The sequence below is a fragment of the Mercenaria mercenaria genome, chromosome 9, assembly GCF_021730395.1.
Source record: "Mercenaria mercenaria strain notata chromosome 9, MADL_Memer_1, whole genome shotgun sequence".
Lineage (NCBI taxonomy): Eukaryota > Metazoa > Mollusca > Bivalvia > Venerida > Veneridae > Mercenaria > Mercenaria mercenaria.
In genome coordinates, this window is record NC_069369.1 from 63,160,101 (window position 1) to 63,182,921 (window position 22,821).

At 34.1% G+C, this 22,821-nt stretch overlaps 1 protein-coding gene and 1 long non-coding RNA gene across 2 annotated transcripts in view; both read left to right on the top strand.

The window, feature by feature from the left end:
* LOC123547274 (WD repeat-containing protein 6-like) overlaps positions 1 to 22,821 on the top strand; it is a 197,122-nt gene that overhangs the window by 55,076 nt on the left and 119,225 nt on the right. The gene's annotated exons all lie outside the window — the stretch shown is intronic.
* Positions 7,553 to 15,598, top strand: LOC128559550 (uncharacterized). Its single transcript, XR_008372458.1, has 3 exons — positions 7,553 to 7,643; positions 10,421 to 10,533; positions 15,427 to 15,598. It is a non-coding gene; the product is annotated as an uncharacterized LOC128559550 (long non-coding RNA).

Below are 22,821 nucleotides of genomic sequence, written 5' to 3' on the forward strand. Positions count from 1 at the left end.
CACCACATCTGCGAAAGCTATGGCCAGTGTAATTATCACTGTCTTCAAGTCAACATTTATTTCAGATAAGGATTTACATTAAACTTCATGCAAAATCAATAGGGTTATTGTAACAGTACCTTGATCTGCTTTGTTGTATTCGATTCTCGTGGATATTGCCAGGAAGGGTCGGTATACCTCTCATCTTTCTGTTCAACTGATGAATGAATGTCCTTCTGAATCAGTTTACTGTTCAGGTCCAGGGTTCGAATCCTCCATTGCCGAGCGAATCATGTTCTGTTTACTCTCTGATGACGCACCTTGACTCGGCTTTTACCTAAGCTTTGCAGATTCCGTATTGTATTTCGGAAGTGAAACTACAGACCGATTGACGGACATTAGCAATACTATATAGAACTATACTGCAGTTCCTTCGATTGTAGATTTGTTTGTGTTTGATGTGAAAAACAATCACGCGTCTACCTCTAAAAGGTGCGTCTACATCATTTTCGTATTCTTCACACCTAAACGCTTTGAAATTTTCGAACCTATTTTCTTTTCTCACATACCTGTATTTGTGAAGAGGCAAGCGATTCCACATACCGAAACATTTATTAATTCCTTGATTCCATCGCTTTTCTCATCATTTACATGTTTAATTGTTGGTAACTAAATAACTTCAAGAAAGTAAGGCAATATTTCGAGTAAATTCTTGGCTGAAGTTCGAATTGCGTAAGTAGCAATTTCGAATTTGTAAGTCGAAATTTCGAGTAACTCGAGTCAATTTTCAAGTTATTTAATCTAACATCCTTCGAACATTATTAAGAAGGTCGAAATTTCAAATTAGAAAGTCGAACTTCCGACTTACTGTCTCTACATTTCCATGTACACAACTAGAACTTCCGCAAAGTACTTGCTCGAATTTTCGAGCAGGTAAGTCGAAGTCAAGTTTATCCATTTTTCGGGTTATTGACTTCAAAAATGATACCGCTCTGAGCTAACGCGCTTTCCAAGATTAGACCACGATAATCCATAAATAGCCAATCGCAAAGCAGACTTGTACCCGTTTATATTACATATACAACAGTAGCGTTGTATATATATCGGAGGAAACTTGGACAAAAAACGCGTGAATTTCGTGTCAATTTACCATCTAACACAGGCTAACGCCGGAGTTAATTGACCTTGCAATGTTCTCACCAGTTATCAATGGGATAAAAAAATAAGATTGACTTGGAGGTAAATTCAGTTGACAACGTCTAAGTATAGGATAGACAACGAGTGCCGTTGTGTACGGGATATATACAACGAGCAAAGCGAGTTGTATATATCCCGTAGACAACGGCACGAGTTGTCTATCCGACTTAGACCACGTGACATAAAAACTGCAATTATTGAAAATTGTCCCACGCGTTCTATAGAAATTAGGATTAACGTGTTTTTATAAGAGTGATATTATCTTTGTACCGTTAGCGCTTATTTGTCAGTAGGGCATATGAAAGAATGCAGGTTATTTTGTATAAATTCAGTTTTACTCAAATACCGGATTTATTAATATTTGACGTTCATTAATAATTTTGAGTCATTTGCAATCGCAAATGCAAAACAGTTAAATATGGATTTCTTAAAAATACTCAAAATTGAACTGCTGAACAATTCGTTTTTGTGAGGAGTTTGCATGTTGGCGAAAGACGATGACAGATACGTTGATTTAAGAAGATAGCCAGGTTCCGAAACTACAAAAAAGGCTAATAGCAAATCGGAGGTAAACATGTTGGATAAAAAAAATACTGTTGTTTAAGAAATCTGGTATTTTAAGTATGGACTAGTGCTTACTGGAAATATACATCTTATAAAAACAGGAACCAGTGTCGGTGTTAATTAGTAGTGCGTAGAAGCTCGTAGGACTACGAACACGTTTTACTATATCGTGCCTTTCTTGTAAGAATGATGTAGTTCCACTTTCTAACATGGCCCAGTTGTTCGAAACTTTAACAGGCTGTTAGTTTAGCTTAGTTTAGTTTATATTAATTTGTTTTAGCTCGATTGTGATGAAAGTTTCAAGCGTATTGGAACCACTTCCGAGTCCGCTTCCTGGGAAAACCAGTACAAGGGTCATGTGAGAAGTCATGGTCGTGACCCCAATGGGGCTCGAACCCACGACCCCTGCATTAAGCTGTTAAACTAACCGCCGGTTAAAATTCTTTTCAAGATACTTGTCTTGGTGGGTGGGAAACACTAGTATAATGTTTTAATTTTACTGTATTTAATGATGATTTATTGTTTATAATCCTTAACCACTGGCACCAGATCAGAAAGAAAATGCCTCCGTACGTGTTATACCCTACCCCTAGGTATTCTATAAGAACCATGGTCGTGAACGGAAAAATATACTAACCCGTTTCAATCGCGCATTTCATACCTTAAACACGCAGTGGGGTAAATATGTACTATGGATATCAAACAAGTGGTAATTTATCTTCCATTGTGTACCGGTCACATTTTTTCAATACATTTTATCTTAGAAAAACAACGCGTAGTTTATAGTAATTTCAACATTACACAAAAAACCTGCTTGAACTTCCCTGGTGAAGTTCCGTTCTAGATTATAAAACGATTCTGATTGGCTGTTGTAAAAATGTATGTCAATCGTCATTTTACTACACGTGTTCGCTAAAATGTGAAAATGCAGCAAAATGTGCAAAATGAATAAAATATACTGAACAGATGCAGACCAATGTACGATTTCAAATTAAAGATCATATACAAGATGAATTTCATTCATCATTTCGAGTTTTAGTGTAAAATTGTGATTTTTGAAAAATCTGTTTGTGTTTGTTTACGTTTCGCCAAACATGTGCGCACTGCCGTGACCTCTAGACCGGATGTTCATTAGGGAAGTTCAAGCAAGTTTTTTCTGTAACGTTGACAAAAGCATAAAATATGTTTATAATCTCAGCAATATGGAATATTGAGACAATGTGACTGGTGCACGATGGAAGATAAATTATCGCTTGTTCAATATACTAGGTACCCATTCACCGAACTGCGCGTTTAAGTTGAGAAATGTACGATTGAAACGGATTAGTGCACTTTCCCGTTCATGACCATGGTTCTTATAGAATACCTAGGGGTAGGGTATAACACGTACGGAGGCATTTTCTTTCTGATCTGGTGCCAGTGTCCTTAACAAGTACATTTATTTTTCTAAGTTTTCTAAACTGTCGAAATATACTAATAAAGTTAATCGACCGTTAGCTCAATCGCTTGTTAAAAGTTTCGAACAACTGGATCTAGTTGTTTGCAAATGTAAGGATCGTGCTGACATGCCTATTTTATAACAAGGGAACATAAAAAATACAACTGTTGGAAACGTTTCAGTGAATGTGTAAATCACGTAATTACCCAGTTGGTTCTACACTACAAATATGGAGTTTCTTGTAATTCAATTTGATTTTTATATGTATAGTTATTCAGTCTTGTATTTCAGTCATGTGAACCCTTTTATTGATATCCAATAACATGGGGTCATTTTTACGATATTAATATTTAGACGTTGTCAACTAAATTTACCTCCAAGTCAATCTTTTTTTTTTATCCCATTGATAACTGGTGAGAATATTGCAAGGTCATTTAACTCCGGCGTTAGCTAGCCTGCATTGATAGGTGGTAAACTGACACGAAATTCACGCGTTTTTTGCCCAAGTTTCCCCCGATATATATACAACACTACTGTTGTATATGAAATATAGACGGGTACAAGTCTGCTTTGTGATTGGCTATTTACGGATTATCGTGGTCTAAATATTAATATCGTAAAAATGACCCCATGTTATTGGATATCAATAAAAGGGTTCACATGACTGAAATACAAGACTGGAATAACTATACATATAAAAATTAAACTGAATTACAAGAAACTCCGTGTCTGTAGTGTAGAACCAACTGGTAAATACGTAATTTACACATTCACTGAAACGTTTCCAACAGTTGTAACTTTTTATGATCACTTGTTACAAAATAGACATGTCAGGACGATCCTTACATTTGCAAACAACCGGAGCCAGTTGTTCGAAACTTTAACAGGCGACTGAGCTAACGGTCGATTAACTTTATTTCTATATTTCGACAGTTTAGAAAACTTAGAAAAACAAATGTACTTGTTAAGTATTATAAACACTAAATCATCTTTACAGTAAAATTAAAACATCATACTAGTGTTTCCCACCCACCAAGACTAGTATCTTGAATAGAAATGTAACAGGCGGTTAGTTTATCAGCTTCATGCAGGGGTCGTGGGTTCGAGTATCATTGGGGTCACGACCATGACTTTTCATATGACCCCAGTACTGGTTTTCCCAGGCAACGGACTCGAGAGTGGTTACAATTAGCTTGAAGCTTTCATCACAATCGAGCTAAATAAATAAGTATAAACTAAACTAAATTAAACTTACAACCCGTTAAAGTTTCGAACAACTGGGCCCTGTTAGAAAGTAGAACAACTACATCATTCTTACAAGAAAGTCATAATATTGTTAAAAGTGTTCGTAGTCCTACGAGCATCTACGAACTAACTATAACCTGATAAACAAAATAAATAAATAAATAAATAAACACCGACACTGGTTCCTGTTTTTATAAGAACAAAAATGAATATAACCATAATTATTTTGTGACTTTATACCGATTGTTGAAAAGTGATTTCTAATAGAATCTGATAATTTGTACGTGATTATGTAGTATATTACCAGTAAGCACTAGTCAATATTAAAATACCAGACTACTTCAAACAACAGTATTTTTTTCTATCCAACATGTTTACCTCCGATTTGCTGTCAGCCTTTTTTGTAGTTTCGGAACCTGGCTATCTTCTTGAATCAATGTATCTGTCATCGTGTTTCGCCAACATGCAAACTCCTCACAAAAACTAATTGTTCAGTAGTTCAATTTTGAGTATTTTTAAGAAATCCATATTTAACTGTTTAGCATTTGCGAATGCAAATGACTCAAAGTGTTAATGAACGTCAAATTTTAGTAAATCCGGTATTTGCGTAAAACTGAATTTATACAAAGTAACCTGCATTCTTTCACATGCCCTACCGACAAAAAGCGCTAACGGTACAAAGATAATATCACTCTTATAAAAACACGTTAATCCTAATTTCTATAGAACGCGTGGGGCAATTTTCAATAATTGCAGTTTTTATGTCACGTGGTCTAAGTCGGATAGACAACTCGTGCCGTTGTCTACGGGATATATACAACTCGCTTTGCTCGTTGTATATATCCCGTAGACAACAGCACTCGTTGTCTATCCTATACATAACAATTAATATCTAATAGACATGCAAAAAAGAAACGCTAGGTTTAATTCTCAAAACCTCCCTTTTGTCCATTTTATTATAATAATAGAAATGATAAATCGTAATTGTGAAGTAAGATCGTGTTTATGAATGTGAATTATTTCAGCGGCATAATCACATTCAAATGCAAATGTTTGTTGGAATTAAAAGAAATGAGTCGATTTACTACACTTAAAAGGAGACACACCTGGTAAAAATAAAAGTCATTAATACATACAATTCCGATATGTATTCTAAAACATACAAAATTAGTGTAACGTTGTGGAGGAACAGAACTATTAAATCATTAGTTGTAAAATTTATAGATCCATATGATTTATTCCTTACAATCATACAGCTCCTTGCAGGCAAACTTTGTATTATATTCTTAAGTGAAAAAACGAGTGTATCGGTATGCGATAGGCTACAAATGTCTACTACGAAAACAATGTCACTTAGTGATAAGACTTAATGAGAAAACAATGTATAGGTCACTGTAGAAAACCAAACAAAACAAATACATGTAATGACAGTATTAAGATATAAATTATGTATAACTAAACAGATAAAAAGAAAATATATTATAAATGATGAATATAAAAATATAACTTTTATAGAACTTACAATGTCAGATAACTCTTGAGTAGGAAACATGAACAGAGTATGCTATTATGTTGCTTAGTTGTGTTCTAGTTGTGTTCTATGCTTCTAAAGGAGATTTTAGTATATCAGCAGCGAGAAACACGTATCTATAGACTGCGTTACGCACTGCGCAAAAGCAATCTATCTTTCATGTTAATCAAAGAATATTTTTCTGTGTAACGAAACATCCAACTGGAGTGTAACGAAACACCCGACTGGATGGTTATGAAACCTCCGTCTGTAGGGTAACGAAACACCCGAATGGAGTGTAACATTAGGCTGGAAGGTAACGAAACATCCGACTCGAGTGTAACGAAACATCCGACACGAGGGTAACGGGGCTCTGCTGATAGCCACATATTCCAAAACAATCTGAATCACATTAGACTTTTGTTTTACGTTGCATCGATAATTTAGATTGTGTCTTACTTAGGAAGTTTTATGCAATAAATATTTAGAATGGTCTCCGTCCCTCTTTCTATATTTTATAATAATACAAATAACACGTTTTACTTTTAAATGATACAGACATTCTCTGAAACCATACATGTCTGTCATGACGGAAATACTGGGGTTTATAAAGTTGCGGCTATCGTGGAAGGAAGGGTATCATCTGATGCATTGACGACTCGAAAAAAAAAACAACTTAAAGTTCTAAAAGGCTTTTACTTTTACATTTAAAACAAATGAGACAGTTATCTAAATAGAGAATATGCATAATGACACGTTTAGATAAGGACAACTTCCCATACGCAGTAAGAGTCATGTGTACAAAGAGATAATATTTTTTACAATTCTACTATGTCAATCAATTTGGTATAAAAAAGGTTTAACAAGAAATCAATATGTTCATCACAAATAAAAATGGCTTGAACCACATTATATAAAGCCCTTTAACACACATTCAGTACACAAAGCCCGCCTGCTTAGCTCAATAGGGAGAGCGTTGGTCTACGGATCGCGGGTTCGTGAGTTCGATTCCCCGGCGGGGCGTATGTTCTCCGTGACGATTCGTCCTCTGATTCATGTAGGGAAGTTGGCAGTTATTTGCGTAGAACAGGTTTGTACTGGTACAGAATCCAGGAATACTGGTTAGGTTAACTGTCCGCCGTTACATAACTGATATACTGTTGAAAAACGGCGTTAACCCCAAAACAAACAAACATTCAGTAGCCTACACACAAAATAAAACGATTAGAATGGCAGATTTATCTTATATATTTCCTTTAAAAGTAATTAAAATATTTATATAGCCGTTAAGATTACTCAAAACTTTTTTTTTATAAAAGATATGTGTTCTTTTAATCCTTCCCCCTTCCTGTACTGAAATTCCACCCCTCTACCACTCTCGCTACGCCTACGTATTCCGTGAAAATCTATTAATAGAAACTGGTTAAACCGATCCAACGGATCAAAGGGAAAAGGTACGATTTATAAAATAATTAAACATTTGTTCAAATAGTACATGTAATACTTCATTTTGCTGAAGTTAAACTTATGTGTAAACCCATTTTGATAAATCTCTTTTCTGTTAAACGTTATTTAGTTTTCATGTTAATTGAGTCATAATCTACTTTCGGTTTCGTATATGCATATGTCTTTAAATTACAGCAGGAAGTTCGGACAAGTAATGATTACGGATTGAATAAAAATTACGCACTGATTTTTGTTTTGAATTATGTAAGTGATGGACTTTATATAATGTGTACTATATATAGGCTTCTTGGTATCTTGCAACATTGTAACAATTACAAACGTGAGTTCTACACTAAGTTCCTGAAACAAAAAAAAGGTTTAGGCCTACTTTCGGTTTTAGTTGATTGCTGTAAACCTAAGTTTTCATTTGTTATCTTCTGTTTGATATTGTGATCCCATTTGCATATCACTTCTTACTTGTCATTTTATGCGAGCATTTTTTAATTGTTTTCTATATTATAACCTCGCTACTTCCTGTTTCCCGGTACCTGTCCGTAAAAGCCACCCAAGACAAGTTGATCTTTTTTTTTACATGACACTGGTCTCTCAACACATGTAAAGTTACAGTTCATCACATCACGGTTAAACGAGAACAGAAAAAAGTGGCCTATGTAAACATGTTTTATAGTATATGGGTCCTTATTCTGAAGTGATCTTTATCCCAGGTTTGACTGTACTTTCAAACATTGAAGTAAACCATATATGTGCTAGACACCTGTGGAAGAAACAATGTTTTAAAATGATAAACTGTCATAACAGTATCGTTTTATAAATATTAAAATTTCAGATCCTCGATTGTTGTTTTTTTTTTTACTTGTTGGTATTATAAGCAAGTGAGGAAACATAAATGGAGCGTATTGTAGAAGTGTTTTGTATACAATTCTACTTTAGGATGTAAGCTCCTAAATCAATACTTATCAGTTAGTCTAAATAATAGTACGTTTCGGGACAGTGTGATTTAGAGGGATGGTTTAAAACTATCAAATATCAGATCATAAAATAAGCCATCCCGGTAAGCCGAACGAATAAGGCTAACTTTTGACGGAATAAAAGAAGGATTGATATTTTGTTTTAATATTAAATATGTTTAAATGTGTTCCTGCTACACATCTGCTTAAGTAACTTGACATGTTATAGATTGTCGGAAAATTCAATATAATATCATGACCGAGAAAACAAGCTTGTAAAGTTGTAAGAAGTATTGATTTTTATAGCGTGACTTCCTAAAACTACATAAAAGTGTGTTCTTAAATCACCTTAATACACCAAGTAACATTAATTTAATGATATATTTAGACATTATAAACACATGTCACTGTCAGTTTATAACTCATTTTCTTCTTTAAAGAGCACCACAAAATAAATGTATTCTTTTGTATTTCCATGATCATGATGATGGTATTTATACATGTTTTGCATGAAGAAAATGAGAAACAACAAGTATGTAGTTACAAATTGACAGTGACATACAAGGCCAAGACAATGTGTTTAATGTCTAAATATAGTATTGAATTAAGGTTGTACTAGTATGCACAATACTTAATGTATTAAGGTGAGTTTAGATCAGATCACACTTTGTTCTACAGTGTAAGGTAGTTATTATTCTGTTTATAAAACTATACTGAAAAGCGAATGACTGAATAAGTTTGCAGATATGAAGTTGTGAAAACACATTATTTCAGGGAGGGCCTTAATTGTCCACTGTCATCTTTGTAGGATAGCTGTAGTAAACCAGTATTATCAGAATGATTTGCATGAAGCTCATATGGGAGGATAAAGTAGGTCACTAGGTTGTGGACTCGTGGTGGGTCTTTAAACACTCCTTGAATATGACAATTATATACACTTATATACTGAATGGCTTGCAGGTCAATAGTCAGAACTATTGCCTGAGGTCCGAAGGGCAAGTCATTCTATTACATGACATCAGAAATTTATTTTCAGTTTTCTTTTTATATATGTTTTGACTTATTAGCCCCGTAAACATTATTTTGTGTTGAATATAGACCTGTCATATAGCACAGTGGACCAGCGATTTGTGTAAGGCGTAATGTAATAACATCAGTTTTATGCTCGAATACACATTGAGAAACATTAAGTGACTGTGTATATGAGGGATTTTATACACATCATTGTATATCGAACCAGACAGACGGTTACACTTTCGATGTAAAAACGAAGTACTTCCAAATTAGGCGTGATTTACTCCAATGTTACTTCAGTGTGAAGGTCTCACCCCATCTTTGTACAAGTAGTTTTAAATTTTAGATATCACTCATTTTAGAATCTCCTCCAAATTTTTTTTAAATTCTCTGCAGTTTGTACTCATTCCCTATGTCTTATTGCAGAGTTGACCAATAGAATTATATCTTTTATTCAGAAATAGGGTTGGGGGAGGGATGCGATGGTGGCAAGGTTGTGGTCGATACAAATTATGCTTGATGAAGAGGATTTTAGGGGCTGTAGAATCTGAATGTGAAAGATAGCAGTTTAAATATTAAGATTTCATTTGATATTTTAATATATAGTATGAAATAAACAAAGCTGTTTTCGCTTCAGTTTTACATCAAAACTATACAGCGTAACGTTCTAAATTCTACATATTTTATATACAATACAAGTGCTTTTTTATAAACATAAAATGTTGCAAATAATAATTACTGTAATCACCGTAAATATCTTAATTCATAAAATCTTACAAAAAATACGAATGTGTGTCCCTTTTAAGCAGCACATATACGTGCGGTCATTGTAAGATTTAGTGAAGGAAAACTTAAATTCGTATTTTTTTTGTTCGGTGAAAAGTTTCACATAATTCAATAAAGGAAGAATAAGAATTATTTTCCTACAACTGATTTTCCAGATCTGCAATGATGTGGTTATTTAAGTACGAGCAATAAAAAATATTTTCCTGTCAGTGTACTGCTAATTATGTTTCATCTTGTATTCCTATCATTGAGCTAATTTCCTTATTGTTGTAGATTTGATATTGACAGCACCATTCAGGAGCGTGGACGGCTGATACAAAGTTTCGTGATGTCGAAGAAACCGGGGCGACCATTGCCCCGTACACCCAGAGATTCTAACGAAAACGGTATTTATTAATCAAGTTATTACTAAATATTCAAATCTTGTCTTGATGCTTTTATATAATTTAAAACTTTGATTTACTGCTGTTGATACAACAGCTTGAACCCGCAGATAGATAGTTTAAGATGGTGCTGATTTTGTAAATGAAATGTTGGCTGACCAACCAGTCTGGTGGACGAGAGTTCGATCCCCAACAAGAATCTCGAACGCGGTAAACGTAGACAACAGTACTGGTTCTTTTCCAGGATGATGGCTAGAAATAATTCAAATAGGTCTCAAGCAAACGTTTGCTAAAACTCGGCTGATAATACTCTCAATGACTTTAACCCTTACCCTGCTAAATTTCTAAAATGAACCGGTCCGTCTTTCAATTTGGGCAGTACCGCTTATTATTCAAAGGGGTGGTTATATAAATTTACTGACTGAATAGCGAACAGTGCAGACCATGATTAGCCTGCAGATCTTGGTCTGCACTGGTCGCAAAGGCAAAATCACTTGCTGCCAGCAGGCTAAAGGTTAAAAACGTCTCTGTCTATATATCGCAAATATTACATGTTAAAATTGATTACAAACTAAAAAGTAATCGTTTTTCCCCAAAATTTCCCGATTTTTATGAAAAGAAAGACATTTTCATTAAAATCAGCAATGATTTTATCTTCCCAAAAGTAGGCATTTTTCAAAATCTTTTATTGAAACCCGTTAAATCGACAATTTTAAAAAACCATCCAGTTATTTTCGTATGAAACAGTCACCATCCAGTTGTTTTCGGTATGAAACAGTCACCATCCAGTTATTTTCGGTATGAAACAGTCACAGAAGTTATACTGGACAGGTTGCGGCTCCTGGGTTCCACGTTTGACACCACCAGTTGAACGTTTTAAATTACGTCAACGTCACCTACTTGGCGTTTTTCTACTTGAAAAGAAAATCAGTTTAATCTTTAAAGTACCACTGGCAAAACTTATCAATTTATTTATTATTTTTAATGCTCTAAAGACGTGTACAGGTATTAGATATCCTTTTCCGACGACGACAGTCTCTTGGATAAAATTTTCAAAATACGTAGACGAGGCTTTTTCGAAAGTCTATAAGTATAAATTACCGGCGTAAACGTTACTAAATTATTCTTTGAAAATGATTCCTAAAAATTAATGTTCTTTTCTTAGGCTTATAATTTATATATCTGGTATGAGTTTCTTGTTCGATACATCTATTGTACTAACTTTTTTTTCAGTCCACGAAAAAATGGCTACTTAGTGCCATAAAATACTATTCAAAAATAGGAAAATAGGGTACAACACTAAAATGATAATTAAATTTGTACGATACGCACTTGACGTCTCGTGTGGGCGTACCAAAGTACAATTATGTTATTGTTATGTACAGACGTTATTTGAAATGAATGTAGAGTTGTATAAATGGGGGAGATTAGAAGGCGTGGGTGGGGGGGGGGGGGGGGGGGGGGTGCGGGGACGGGTTGCAGGAAAATAACAGATTGAACATTACAAAGGAGTAAATACTTTTGGTTATACCTTTGTTTAAGATCAAACTTTAGCTCGTCTACCGGAAGAAAAGTGAAAGTTATAGTACTTGTTCCGTAGTCGGCGCAGCCGTGGTTGAAGACGTATAGAAAGCTTCTCAATTTCACTTCATATTTTTCATTTCTGACCCTATTGTCATCAAAATAGACCTAAGGATTGTTCTTGATAAGGGGCAGGTATCATTTGTTTAACGTTCATGTACCCTGAAGGTCAAGGTCATGGGGTCAGATTCTATAGTTGTGCTAGTTAAAATTTCACGACAAGAATCTGTGTTTTTCAATATAAATTTAACCAAGGCCACCTCCTTTGAGGATGACTGGCATGCTTCAGCTAAGGGTCAAGTACCCCAAGGATCAAAGTCACTGAGGTGAGACATTGTGTTGGTTTTATTGCTATGTTCTCATCTTCTTTGTGTTTTCATAGCGCCTGAGGCTTCGAAATTCTAGTTCACTTAGGATAATTTCCAAATCCAACGCATGAAAGTTTCCTTGATGATATTGTTGATAACTACATATTGCTTCAAAGTATCACCATACACACATTTCTTCTACCCTTTCTCCTTTCTCCATACTGAACCTGATTGTTTTGGGTATTTGTTTCCTCTTACCACTTTTTTACTAGTATGCTGCTTATTTTAGTATCCCTCATTAACTTCCACTTGAATCCCTGCCCAAGTTTCAGCCCCTTCCATTCCTATTTCAGCCCAACCGCTTTCTTTTATTCCTCCTCGTTACCCTTTTCTTTCTGTTTTTAGCTCCACTATTTGGAGAGTAGGGGTGCTATTCTACTCGCCCCGGCGTCGGCGTCGGCGTGAGCTTTCTTGGTTAAAGTTTTCCGGCAACCTTTGTTTTTCTTTGTTACTATTGCTTATATCTTACTGTAACTTCACATTAACATTGTTCAGCATGCAAACAAAGTATATGCAGGGGTTGGGCCCATTATATCTAAGGTCAAGGTCACCTAGGTGTTATACTTAGGTTATTTTTAAGATTTAAGTTTGTCGGCAACCTTTGTTTTTCTGTCATATCTTTGTTACTATTGCTTATATCTTACTGTAACCGTTCACATAAACATTGTCCAGCATACAAACAAAATATGTGCAGGGGCTAGGCCCATTATACCCAAGGTCAAGGTCAGCAAGTTGTTACACTTGGAATTATTTTCATGTTAATTTTTTTCGAAAGCTTCGTTTATAGACATTTCTTGCATACCAGACGGGGATTTCCGGTATTTTTACCGGTGCTGGAAAACTCCATCTTACACCCTGGGGTGTAAGATGACTCTCGTGCTGTAAATGACGTATTACGAACTACATATATGTAGAAGATTTATGTAGTAATTTATATCTTATTTAAAAAACGGAATAAAAATTCAATACCTTGAGAATTCCTATTAGTTCCTGATAGTATATTTCTCGATTCAAATCACGTTATTTTATCAAAAATTCTTAACGTTACGCTGCAACTGATAAAACAAAACCGGAACTAAACATTATTGTTTGTTTTTAAACGTCATGACGTCCTTCCTGTTTACGGACGTTGGTTTCCCGCGCTTTGTTTAAATACACTGCTATAAGAAATAATTCTAAAAAGAAAGCCGTTCGGTTGATTTTATTTTTATTATTATTTCTTGAAATCGGTATGCAAGAAAAAGATTCTGTCACTGGTTATAGGTGCAGATGGAAATATTCGGCTCTCGGGTAACTGTTTAGGCGGTAACTCGGCAGGGAGCCTCGTTACCACCTAAACAGTTACCCTCAAGGCCGGAAATTCCCATCTGCACCTACAACCAGTGAAAGAATCTTATAATCTTTGGTACTTTAAAAGATAATGACTTGAAATTAAAAGTATTTCTTTATAATCACCATCTGCATGTGTGGTTAAAATCCCCATAACTCTAATTTTATTTTTTGACAGAATTATGCCCCTTTCATACTTAAGGTTTTTTGGCAATCTTCGCTTTCTGGATATTTAGTACAATATAAGATAATGACTTGAAACTTAAAAAATGTATCGTTATCATCATCATCATCTGCATATGTGGTAACAGTCCCCATAACTCTGATTTGTATTTTTGACCAAATTATGCCCCTTTCGTACTTAATTTTGTTTTTAAGTTGAGACATAAATTCATTTTACTGTCAAATCGCCGATAGTGGAGCGCCCTGTCTTACGGACAGCTCTTGTTATTACATAATATTAGTTAATGCTCCCAAAACACACATATTTCTTCTACTTCTTACCTTCCTCCTCTCTTCCTGTTATTATCCTTCCATATTGAAGGCTTAAGAAGATGTAATGCATTTTCCACTTTCTGTTTCTTGTTTGAGACCCCCTCGAAACACACACGTTTATATTCAATACATATACAGTACCCTACCCTATCTGCCTACATTTTTTCTGCTTATTTAACTGTTTTCTATACTTCAAGTCAAGCGCGTCCTTCCGACTACTCTTGTTTAATTTTCCCTAACGCCCCTGTTTGTGATTCTTTGCGAGCCATATATACTTAATTTGAGCCGCACCATGAGAAAACAAACCTAGTGCATTTGCGACCAGCATGGATCCGCGCAGTCTGGTCAGGATCCGTGCTGTTCGCTTTCAAAGCCTATTGCAATCAGAGATACCGTTAGCGAACAGCATGGATCCTGACCTGACTGCGCGGATGCGCAGGCAGGTCTGGATCCATGCTGGTCGGAAATGCACTTTGTTGGTTTTCTCATGGCGCGGCTCATTTATGCATTGCAGATGGATACGAGGTGCCAATAAATAGAAGAACCTCATTTAGCAGTGAGGAGAATCCTTACGATTCAATTAACCTTGATGGTGAGATATTAATTGGTCAATCCGTGTGGTATTTTTAGCTTAAACAAGAAGTCCTATTTTGTTCATTTCCATTTTGATTTTTGCAGCTATAAAGGGATTACCCATTACCTGTCTTGGTTGCATATCCAAAATAGATTGCAAATAAATGAATTTCAAAGCTAAACACAGTTTGAAAACTTCTGGTTTAGATTGTTGAAATATCCCGATACCTATCAACTGGAAAATTATTATTATTAATGTAAAACTAGAAGTTATATTGAAATCGTAAAAAATACTAAACTTTTCAAATACTTCTATATTAAAGGGGTGGGGTGTAATAACAGAAAAACAAGATATACATTTCTAATAGGGTTCTAACTATATATATAATGGGTCTTTTTGTTCCGTTGATAAATCTCTAATAGAATGTAAGAAAAGTGACAAGTGTCATAAAATGTTGCTTAAATGTGATTTTCCACCTTAAAATAGTATTTGTTTTGACACTGACCAGCAAGTTTCGCTCTTCAAAGATACTATATTTTGTCCTTTCAGATAATGCTAAAAAGATGGTAGTTAGAAAATTACCAAGAGGTGTTTCCGTGGATACTTTAGAACTTTATTTTGAAAGCAAGAAGCACCATGAGCGTGCAATGAGAGTGAAACATGTTGATCTAGATATTGCCAACGACGAGGCTATAATTACATTTGATTCTGCTTCAGGTAAGATCATATGAGCCGTGCCATGGGAAAACCAACATAGAGCGTTTGCGACCAGCATGGATTCAGACCAGCCTGCGCGGATGGATCCAGACCAGCCTGCACATCCGCGCAGTCTGGTCAGAATCCATGCTGTTCGCTTTCAAAGCCTATTGCAATTTCTTAACCCCTAAATAACTTTGGACAAATCCCTTTCTTCCTCATTAGAGTACGTATTCGAATCTAATTCTGTTAACTGTTTCTATGTAAAGATGGAATCATTAACTGCGCACTCTTCGAAATACTGTATAGAGTGCACAGGCACTTAGGCAAAATTGTCTGTAATAAACCTGTCTGTTTGTGCATTGTATAGAACATTTTCTAGAAAACATTCATCTGTTTGAAAAAATTAATAAACTAAAAAAACGTCTTCATTTTATCATCATTGTGATATCATTTCATTATGTCCAAACAGCAAAATGATATTATTTCATTATATCCACCAACAAAGAAGAAACTGAATTTGAATTAATGGAAATTTACGAAATAAGTATGAAACGTCGTTATTTTTAATGGGGTAGGGGACGCGCAACGGTAAATAGAGCGAAATCTAAATCGGTGACCCTATTTTTCTTTTTAAGGAATCGATAGCAATTGAAATTTTGTACTTCTGTTGAAATTTATTCAAAAATCTATCTCACAGTTTTTAAGATATAGCGTTTTTACACGAAATTTCGGGTGAAACTCAACGTCAGTTTTACGTATTTTGCGTTCATAAATCGTTTGCCTCTGATGTGACGTTGAAATAAACATAACAAATTATATATCACTGGAATGATAATTTAATATAAACTTGGAATAAAGAATTTTTGCCGTTTTTTAGTTGTATATAAAAACGATACTCAAAAAACCAGTCAAGTACGTCATTTTGCGCTCTGCTGAAAAAATGACGTTAGTTGCCATGTTTGAAGATTTACAGCAGCAAAATGGAGAATAACAGAAAAATGAAAAAAATACTAGTCAATCGGAAATATTGTCATTTTGATTCGGCAAAATTTCATAACGGTCCGTTGACTTTCGTTAGGTGGCGCATATTACCTTAAGTAGTGGCCCACACAGACAACGTCTGACATCCATGGCTATCCATTAAATACTGAATCAATATGTATTATAAGCAATGAAAAGTCAGTAATCTTGCATTAATTTTGAAAGCTATTTCAAAGCTGAATGTTTTGCTGAAAAGTATTTGTTATTCTGATTGTACTAAGAATTCCTAATATAGCGCGTATTTCTTTCATATTAGTTAATTAAAGGCAAAGAAAATCTCCTATATAAGTGACCCCCCACTTAATGCCAGACATGTAAATGCCCAATAAAGAGGAACTTGTCTGGTCCAGTCTGATAAAGCCAAAAAAACCCTGTAGACGGATATGTATCCATGTCAGGGGAACATAATTTTATTGATCTTAACAATAATTGGTTTTTTTTTCCGGGGGGCCCTTTTTGATTAAAATGAAAGCTTTTTTTTTTCAAATATACAAAAAATTTAAATTTTAATTTGGGACAAAATACAAATTTGTAATTTGCTCAGTCAGACAATTTAAAATTTTTATAGCTTTTTACTTCGGGGCAATGCTCACCCTTTTAGGGGCCCAACCACCTAAAAATTTTGGGGGAACTATACCAACTTTAAAAAATCCCTTTGAAAATATGTTCCCTTAACGAAAAAGGTCTAAAAAAGCGTTTAGACTACCCGGGACATTTTTACTTTATAAAAATGCAGGGTTTTTTTTTGTGTTTTCAAAACCCCATCTGATAACTTTGTTTTGGGGTTGGTTTGATGTTTTATGATATATATGCCGCAAAAATATTTCGGGAAACCTTTTAAAAATTTTCCCAAAACCCAATAATAAAATACGTTTTTGGGTTGTCCTTTCGATAAAAAAATTGTTACGACTAGTGACAATGCTTTTCTGGGCGCCCATCAAAATGTCCCCCCGAAAACCCACGTTTCTTAAATGACTTTGATTTAAACACTTTTAAAATGAAAAAACCACTTTTTTTTAGCCAAAATAATTCGTGTTCTTAATTTTAAACCCAAAAGTATCACAGTTAACCGATTTTTACTTTAATTAAATTTTTTCCCCCATTGATCAAGTTTGGGCAGACTCTTTTTTTGAAAATATACTGCCTTGGGAAGAGTTAGGAATTTTCCAGTGTCACTAAATCTCGAGATAAAAAAAATGCCTTTGGACTTATGTTGATTGAAAGGGCCCAAAAAATAGCCTATTTATGTTAAGGAAATTTTTGGGAATAAATTCGAACCGGGGTGTCAAAAACTTTTAGGGATAAGTCCATTATTGATTATTGATTAAAATGGGGAAGGGGTTTAAAATAGCCCAAACATGAATTTGAAATAACTAAAACTGATTCAATTTTTTCGGATGGCCCAAAAACCCTTGGTTTTGGTCGCTAAAAATACATATGAAAGAGCAAAGTGTTTCGGGAGAACAGTCCAAAGTGGAACAAAAATAAATGTAACAAATTTAACAGAATTTTGATATAAAGCATGAAAAACGTTTCTAGAAAGGGTTTCCCCAAACACCGCAAACCGAAAGTCAAATTAGAAAATATTACTTACAAAATAAAGGCACTTTTGAACATTCGGGCCAATTTTTCCCTTTTAATTAAAGGGGAAAAACAATATTCAGAAATGATAAAAAAAAAACCCTTTGGTTTGGGCCCAAAAAAACCCAAAGAGAAAAGAAAATAATTACCATGACCAGTCCCCTTTAAAGAATAAGCCAACCCCAAGATAAAAAATTTAAGATTTTTAAAACGCAAGTAAGGCAATAAAAAAAAATAGAACTTTTATATTGGAAATTTTATAAATTTCAAAAGCTAAAAAATTTAAAAATCTTTTAGTTCAAAAAATCCTAAAAAAATTTGGAGTTTCCAAAAAGAAAAAAACCCAAAAAACCAAAAAAAGACAAAAACGTCATTCATTCAAGATTTTTTAGGGAATATTTCAAAAAAATTTTTAAAATAAAAAAAACCAATTTGCATGACGATCAAGGAATGTTTCCGTTGGGAAAAACCCAAATTTTTTCCCGGGAAAAATCGAATAAAATTTAAAAATTTTCACGGGTTTAACGAAAATCGAAAAAATTTGGGCGTGAATTAACAATTTAAACCCAACGGAAAAAAAAGAGGAAAATGGACAGAATCATTTTTGTATCTTAAAGGCCCAAAGGGTTTTTTAAATTGCAATATAAATCAGTTTAAAATTTAATAGCGTGTTTTTTTTCCCGGGAAAGCCCTTCTTATTTTTGGGGGGGAAACCCAAATTATCCCTTTTTTTAAAAAAATCCCCGGAAACTCGGGGGCCCCTAAAAATTAAACCAACCCACAACACAAAGCGGGGCCCCAAACTTTTTACCGTATTTCTAAATTTAATCTCCCCACAAAATATAATGCCCAAATTTTCAGTTGTTAAATAAAAAATTCGGGCGGGTTTTAAAAAAAAGGCTACTTTTGGGCTCCCTTTTTTACACCAGCCCTTATTGAAACCAAAGAAAAAGAAGCAAAAACTTTTCTGTTCATCTTGTTTTTTCCCCAGGGTTTTTAAATAAAATCGGCCCTCTAGGGGTTTCCCGGCCCTAAACGGTCATAGAATCAAATTACGGGTTTTTTTTAAAGTAATATTTAAAAAAGAAATCAAATTTATAAAGGGTCCTGTTTTTCCCACAACAATAATAAACCCGTTAGTTTTCCCAGCCCTAACTGGGCTTACACAGGGAAAAAATTTTGAGTCCAATATTTTTTCCCTGTATCTTAATTATTTACAATTTTTTTCGGGGGGTGCTTGGGGGCATAGAGTTATATAGCCCCCTAAATGAGCCCTTAAAACTTTTACTTTTAAATCAGGGCTGATGACACTTTTATGTTTCTTCAAAGCCCCTAAATTTTCCAGAACTCTTTGATAAAATTTAATACATACTGTGATAACGGAAAAAAATTTTAATTTAAAAAAAAAAAAAAAAAAAAAAATAAAAAAATTTTTTGCCCTTGGGTGCAAAAACCCAATATTTTTTTAATTTTACCTCAAAACCACAACAAGTTAAAATTACGAAAAAATCTTTAAATCGGGGTTTTAAACCTTTTCAAGTAAGGGTTTCTTTTTTTTGAACGCCGGGAAACATGTAGCCCCACAATAAAACCAAAGCTAGACCCTTTTATTTTTCCAAGGGCAAAAAATTCTGATCTCCCTTCGATCTTTTTAAAAAAACTTTTTGACCATACAGTTTTAAACCAAATACTGACAGGGGGGATGGGAAATTTTTGGGTTTTTTTGAAAATATTATTTTTTTTGAAAGATTTCCTAAAAATTTTCCCTCTAAGATAACAAATGCGGGGCCAAAAGTACCCCAAGAATAACCCTAGGGCGAATTGGGTAGATACTCAATATCTATAATATTAAAAAAAAAAATGATCACTTTTTGGCTAAATTTGTTTAAAAGGGCAAAGATCCCAAAATTGTCTTTTTATTTTTAAAAATATAGGGTACTCGGGAAACCAGTTCGATTTAAAAAGGGATAAGTAAAAATCAAAAAAAATTCTAACTTCTTTTGGGAAGACCTGATTTTTTGGTTTTTTAATACCAATTACTTCTTCACAAAACTCTACATAAAAAATTTTAAAACAAACTTTTAAATTAAAAAAATTTCCCCAAAAAGAATAAAAGGCAACATCTAAAAAAAAGGTAAGGGAAAATTCAAATTTTTTAAAAATAACTTAGGGTATAAAAATTATTTCCCGAATTCTTAAAAGAATGATTAACCTTACTTTTTAAAAATTCCGCCCATGAATCACGACTCCCGGGTTAAAACCCGGGGGAGGTATATGGCACACTTTTTTCGGGGATCGAACATTTTCCCAAAATGAAAAATAGGGGCCCACTATTTCTAAAAATGTAACTTTTGGAAAAATTTTTCTTAGCAAATTTTTTGATTTTACTGAAAAGAAGGGGTTGTTTTCGAAATTTTTCCCTTAACCAAATTCCCATGAATTTTGTCAGAAACTTGCAAAAGTTTAGGCAATAAAATTCGGGTTCTAAGTAAAATAACTGACCTACCTTTCCCCTTTTTAAATAATCCCCCCACCCATTTTACTCCATTATGAATAAATAAAAGCCCGAGTAATTTTTAAAACCGCACACTACACAAAAAAATTAGTGCACGAAAAAAAATATGCGAGTACCCCGCTATTATTAAATAAATCACGACCGTAAGGACTCCCCCTTTGGGACCCTTTAACCCAAAAAAAAAATTTTAAAAAACGTCCGCACGATACCAGACGAACAATTTTTTATTTTTTATTCGTTCTTTTAAAAAACTACTTTACTTGCTATAAATAAAAATTTGTAGCCCCTCTGAAATTTTTTTTAAAAATACAAATTTCTACTTGAAGTAAAAAATTTTTCGGGATACATTCAGTTTTCCCCCCCAACAAAAAAATAAAAAGTTGCCTGTCGAATTTCCCTTTAAACATGTTTTTATGTATTGCCATTATTTTTAAATTTCCCATATTTTTAAATTTTACTTGGGGGGAAGAAAGATCATGTTCTTTTTCTTTTTCGGGTTTCTGTAGAAAACACTCATTTTTTTCCTTAAAAAAAATTTAAAAAAATTTAAATTTAAAAAAACAATAAGAGAAATGACAAATATTTAAAAATTTATTTTGATTTTTTTATCTAAGAAATTAAATTAAACTCCAAAAAAGAATATTTTTTTTTGAAAATTTAAAAATAAAAGGGGGGAAATTGACCCACAATCCCTTTTTTTTTTCCCGGGCTCGGAAATCCGTGCTTTAAAAAATGGGTTATCCCAAAAGGGCTAACGGGAAACTTCTTGAAAACATAAAATCATAGATTTTAAATTTGGGTTATATTTCAAAAAAATTTTTCCGTGTTACTATACGACCATTTTATGTATTAAAAAAAACGAAATTGTCGTAAAAGTGCCCCGACAGAAACGGATTGATTTTTTTTGGAAAAGTGAAAATAAAATATTCCACAAAAATAATGGGCGCGTTATTTTTCAGTTTTAAAAGGCCAAAGACGGGTTATGCCATGCCCCTCCACCAGATTTTCAGCTGTAAAGCCCGAGTAATTGGACAGAGTAGATGAAAAAGACTTTAATTTTTAAAACCTTTCGGGGTACCCACATCTTCGGACCCCATTTCCCATACACAAAAATGGCCCATTAGATAAAAATCGTTTACCGCCGGGGAAAAAAAAAAATAGGGCCGAAAAAAATTAAAGTTTGAACCCCAATAAAAAAAGTTTCCAAAATCGGGCGGGAAAATTTTCCTATTCCGGGGTTAAATTCATGTATTCAGTTAAAATCATTAGCCAAAACAAAACTGAAAAATCTTATACTTATTGATGGGGGTTCGGGGCCAAAATTTAGCCCTTTTAAATACCTAAGTATTGATTGAAAAATTGTTAGTCTATGTGTTTTTTTGGGTTTGGGTTGAAAAAACCCTATTTTAAAATAAATTTTCCCCCATTAAACAGGAATCCCGAAAAAAGGGCCCCTTTGAAATTGTCAAAAAAGGGGACATAGGGCCCCTTAATTTTCTGTGGTGAAAATCCCGGGGAATTGCACATCTTTTTGTAAATTTTTTATTTATTGAGGAAAAGTCAGATTTCCCGCATAAAGTCCCTCTCATGTTTTTCAAATTTCATAATTTAAATTTTCCCAGGAAAATTTCTTTAAAAATTGGGTTTGAAATAAGAAATTTTAATATTCTAAAAACTTTTCCAGAAATTTATTTTTTACCCAAAAAAAACCCACTTAAAGGGCCCTTTCCCAAATTGTAAAATTTAAAATCCGCCCAAAGTATTAGATTCCCCGGCTTTTAAGGGGAAACCCCGGGTGGAAAGGACAAAAGTAAAATATTTCCACGGCTTAGCCGTAAAACCCAAGGAAATTTAGGATTTGGCGGCCCTTACCCTTTAAATAGACGGACAGATAGGGCCTTGCGCACACCACCTTCCGACATTATAGACAATCTTTTCTGATTAATTTTTCTTGCAAATTTTTTATGCTCGATCGGGGGTAAAAAAATTTAATTGGTTTAGGGTTTTGGGTAATGTTTTTCCCTTTAAATAAATTTTTTTTTGGAAAATTTTTTGGGGGAAAATTCTAAAGAATCTTAACTTTTAAATTTTTCCGGAAAGTAATTTGG